The sequence below is a fragment of the Leucopleurus acutus genome (assembly GCF_964270905.1).
Source record: "Leucopleurus acutus genome assembly, chromosome: 19".
In the NCBI taxonomy this organism is placed as follows: Eukaryota; Metazoa; Chordata; class Mammalia; order Artiodactyla; family Delphinidae; genus Leucopleurus; species Leucopleurus acutus.
In genome coordinates, this window is record NC_139161.1 from 4,583,234 (window position 1) to 4,588,596 (window position 5,363).

Genomic DNA, 5,363 nt, shown 5'->3' on the forward strand with positions numbered 1-5,363 from the left:
CAATGTGTGGGCCCCGCCAGAGGGACCCGGGAAGGTGGCAACAAAGGGGTGAGAGGGGAAGGTGACACGTTGGTTTTGGTTGAGACAAACAAACACAACCCTCTATCTGCGATCAAATCCATCCTCATCAAAAAGGATTCTGAGCGTTTGGGATGAGGCTCATGTTACAAAGAGTCTTGCAGGGACTTGACCCCCTCTAGACACGTATTGCCTCTGAAAGGGCTAGTATCCGTCGGAAGTCTCAAGAGAGCTTCCATCCATCCCCAAACAACCCAGTCTCCTGGTATTCACGGAATTTTCTGTTTAGTTGTCTACTGAGTTGGGAGGTTGGTTGGGCTGCAAGAGATATTTAGGGAGTATCTTCCCTCTCACCAGGCGAGGGCGTTTAGGGCACCCACCAATTCCACCCCAAGCTTCTCTGTCAAACAAATAGATCTAATGGAATAACAATGCTCATCGTGCAGGTGCTTGTTTGAATCGGCTTTTTAAATCCAGCTCTTATCTCAGAGGTCAAAGTCCCTAGTAAGCCTGAGGCAACGCCGCTTAAATATCTATGGAAACTCAGACGAGGCAGCTTCTCATTTCTAAGAGGAGAGAACAAGCTCCTTGAGAAGCAAAGTGTTTCTCAAAAGGTAACACAACATATTTACAGGAACACAGAGGTCACATTTTTGGTCTGAGCGACCCTGGATTTTGGATTATTAACGGAAAGGTATATGGAGGTTGCACTGTGTTGGCAGAAGTTAGTTTTTAGGTTTAACCAAACGTGCCGACCATCCTCTCAAGCTCTGTTGCATTAGAACCTTCAGAACTCTCCTATCTCCCAAATCGTCAGTGAAAGATTTTTTTCTCCTACCTAACCAATTCCAGCACACAATCTGGACTTCCTTTCACTTAAACATATCAAGCATGGCAGGTGCAATTCCCTTCAACAGATATTTGTTGAGCACCAATGACCTTCAAGGCATTTGCTCAAATCAGATAAAAAACGCTAAACCCGCTTGTGAAGCAAACCATCCCTATCACACTCTCTCTCTGTTTCCAAAACTCAGCACCTCACTCCTTTCTTTTTTTTGTTTCCTACCATCCTGTTCTCAAGAAGCGACACCTTGATTATACAAAGAAAGAAATTATCCCTATTTTCTTTTCTCGGAGAACGCGCGTGCACAGACACATAGCCACGCACGCACATCTGTATAAAATAATTATTTGTCAGTAAGATCTCCCCAGACGTCATGGATGAAAATACACTAGGCCCGTCTAAGCTGCGAGTATGCTTTTTTTTTTTTTAAGGCTCCAGGAAAAGAAAAAGAGAAAAGGCAAAACCCAACAGGACCCTAAAGGAGTCAGATCCCTTTCTATATTGTCAGGTAATTGTTAGCAGAGATCGGCTGTAATAACAAGCCATTTTAAAGGAATGCCAGTTCAACTCACTCCTGCTCAAAGAAGATGCAGAGTCTGCCTTTGTTCCCAACCTGGGCAGTTTTGAGAAAATAACAATACCTTCTTTTAGAAACTGTGGGGAATCTGAAAGGTAGGGCTTCTGCTCTCCCAGATAAGGGCTGGCAAGAGCGGTGAGTGCTACCAAGGGGAGGCTGGTGTCAGCTCTTGCTGGGGGGCAGCCAGGAACCCCTGGAGGAGAGGGCCATCCTCCTGGGAGGCAGGGAGGTTTGGGGCGGGGCTGGAGGGGCGGGGGGCGGCGGGGTGAGGGTTGTGGCAGGAAGAGAGCGTCTTGCTTTCAGAAACTTAAAAAAGGATCTCAACTCCTCGGTGTGGACCGGCCAGCCGAGGCCTCCATAGTGGCAGAAACACCAGTCTCTTCGGAACCGGCTCCCTGCTGACGGTATGTTTGCAGTCTGGGACAGTTTTACACCACTGGTTCCTTCCAAGAGTCTGAGGTTTAGGGTTTGGGTGAGCTTGAGGGTTAGCCTTTTTTTTTTCTTCCCCCTCTACCTTTTTATTCACAGTTTCCAATACACAAAGCACTTTATACCATCCATGGAAACCCCTGTGACCACAGACTAGAAAAAGACTATGACGAGCGTCCAACACACGCGGGGAAGGCAGAGGGCAGTGTCCAGTTCTGTGGCATGGATGTGTTGCTTTTTTAAAATAAATCAGGTCCCCAAAGTGGCATTTCTTTGCGAAAGGCTGGACGGGCAAGGGCTTCAGCTAAGAGAGCAGCACAGCCTGACATGATGGATTAAGAAATGAAGCTGCCCCGAGTTGGTCCATTTGGGTAGCTGTGTAGCACGAGCCAGGCCTGTCTTAGACATTCGTGAAATGTTTGTGGAGTGAATGTGCGATGCCTTTTTAAAGGGCTCTGTGTCTTTGTTAGAATGTACTGGATGCTTCCCAGAGGCAGGAGTCCTAACGTTTGAATATGTCATTGTTCTCATCCCCACTAGACTCCCTGGCTCCCCTGAGAAGTATCTGAGGTCAGGAAACATCAATAAAATGTGCTACTAGGGACTTCTCTGGTGGTCCAGCGGTTAAGGGGGTCGGGGTTCGATCCCTGGCCAGAGAACTAGATCCCACCTGCTGCAACTAAGACCCGGCACAGCCGTATGAATAAATAAATAGATAAATAAATACATAAACTGTGCTACTAAAATAACTGACCTTTGTTCTTCTCTGGAGGTCTTCTGTCCCTTTCTGTATACTCTCTGGAGATAGTCCTGTGCAATCACCTTTACCCACCTTTCCTTTTTTCCAACCAATTATACCGGAATGATTGCCAGAAATGAAGACTGAGCCCAGTTGAATTCTAATCTGTCTCCTCCATAGAGAAACCACTAGAGAATGGTGGAAAGGACATCATCGGGGAAGCTGAGCTCCAAGTCTCCGCAGCATCTGCCCACCCCCCTCTTTGGACCATCCGCTTCCTCTTTCCTTAAACCAGCATCACAACCCTCTCCCCACGTGCTGTACACCATCAAGTCTCAAACATCAATCTTTGCTGTACAAATGAAATGTCTTCTCCTACAGACCAAGTTTGAACCAGAGGATTCTAATCTTGATTCCTGCCCAAAAGAATGCGCTCTTCTCTTACACTGTGTTTCTCCAGGGTCTGGGCAGGAGGGGAGAATGGCTATAAGGCAAACAGCGAGTACCGATGGGAAGTGAGATCACCAGGTTACTGAATCAGCCGTGACTTACGGAAAACGCAAGACAGCCATTTGAGAGTCAGAAATCCCAGCAGCCCCTCTCCCCTCCCAAGCCTTTCTCTTCCACTGACAGCCTTGTTTGGGAACTTTTGTCCCCAAATCTGGGTTGTTGCTTCATAAAACACAGAGTCCAAAGGAAATAAGGCAAGGCCAAGAAAGAAACAAGGCTATGGGTAAAATTTCCCCCACTGGAGAAGAGAGATGACAATGCCTAGCCCATCTGGTCTTCTGAGTTTTTACACAATAATCACCCAAGCACTGGTGGCTATTGTTTTCTTGCTTCACTGTTGCTGTTAGTGTGGGTTTTTAGCCCTTTACCCTTAGAGCTGTAAAAGTTTGGACAAGTGACTTAACCATTCTAAACCTTATCTTTCTCATCTGTTAAATGGGAGAAAGGAAGAAGGACCATGAAAGGTTTTCTTGGGGGGATACAGGTGACATATCCAGGTAAAGCCCTTAGCAGATTGCCAAGCACATGGTAAGGGCTCTGCCAACACTTCCTCTTATTAATTAATGGCCCAATGGAGCAAAAAGGGACAGGGTGATGACACAGGGTCCTGCCTTCCAGAATGCTGAGGACTTCTCCAGGATTCGGGGGACAGTGACCTCCCATTTCTGCTATGTTGAATAAAATGATTTTGAAAACCTGGACAAGCCTCGATCAAGATGTAAGAAAGCTGCCACCCAAACCCAGAGAAGAAAGAAATCCCAGCACACGTCACAGTGCAATGATGGCTGTGCAACAACGTCAGCCAAGGCGCCACTTCTGCAAACCCAGAGAGGTTCTCCTGAGAAGGAAATGAAGAGGAGGAAAGACACGTCAGATGTGCATGGTTCAAGTCACACTTTGTTCTCTGCTCCTCTGAGACAAAGGTGGCCAAACCCTGATTAGGGGAGAAGGGAGGAGATAAGATCAGAGACACATTTCACAAAAGGGTAGAGCACCGCTCCCCCCCCCCCCACCCGTCTCTCCGCGTGACCCAGAAAAGAGCCAGAGCCCAAGGAGATCTCCGGGGAAACAGTGAGAACGTGGGGGAGTGACGGCAGTGTGTGGCCTTCTGCGTGTGTGGGACGCGCCAGGGGAGGCGGATGCGACCCTGGCAACACGGGATCCAGGGACCTGCCTCTCCCCTTAACTGCGTGACCTTGAGCAAGCCACACGCTCTTTGCGGGGCTTCTGTTTCTGAACACGAAAGAGCAGGGAGCATAATTTCTTCCCCTCACAGCGTCCTAAACATGTCCAGGGAATAAAGCTGACGAGTGGATGTAAGGGCACTTCAAAAGCAGAAGCAGGAAGCAGCCGGAAGGAGTATTCTCATCAGCGGTGAAATTATTTTTCAGTAATAGATGAGAAGGCACAAGGGCCGATTCTTTAGAGTGATGCGCGTGTGTGCGCGTGTACACGTGCGCGTGGGAGAAAAAGAGAGAGGGCATAGAGTGTGAACCCCCAGGATTCCTGCCCCGGAGCGAGTGATTCCGCAGCGTGTGAATGGGCGTTCGGAGGGAACCGTGTAGAGCTACGATGGGTGACCCGGGTAGCTGCTGGTTTTGTGGGGCGGAGTGATGGAAATGGACACAGTGCACTGAGTAGGGAGAATACAGGCTCTAAAGAGACTGGAGGCTTCTCTTCCCCAAGCCGGGAGCCCCACATTTCCTACCCGGGGTGGCCGCCCACTGGCTGGAAGAGAATGCCCATCCTCGACCCCGCACTGCATCACCCCACCCATATGGTACCAAGTTTCACCCAGGAAGAGCAAAGAGCCGTGACACTTTGACACTTAATAGCTAAATAAATACATGTTGAAATTAACTCCTCCCACCCCGCCCCACCCCACCCTCAAGCCAGTACAATAGTTCCCAAAGCTCCGGTTTCTCTCTGGAATGAGGGGCAGGGGTGGAGATGGGTGATTTTGTTTTTCAAGTGCCTTTGGTTGGAGAGGATGTAGGGTGCTAGGTCCAAACATTACTGCAAGAGTCCCCCAAGTCCCTAGACATCGTACATCCACGTTACACACACTTTCATTCTCTCTTTCCCTTTAAATCCCCCCCGCCCCCAAAGAGGAGTGGGGGAGGGATTTGTGCTTCTGGGGCTCCTGGGACTGATTAGCCTGCAGATTTCAGGTAGCTCCAGCCACATGTGCAGCCCACATGACACCCCTAATTCCATACCCACAGCCCTCCTTCTCCAAACAAACA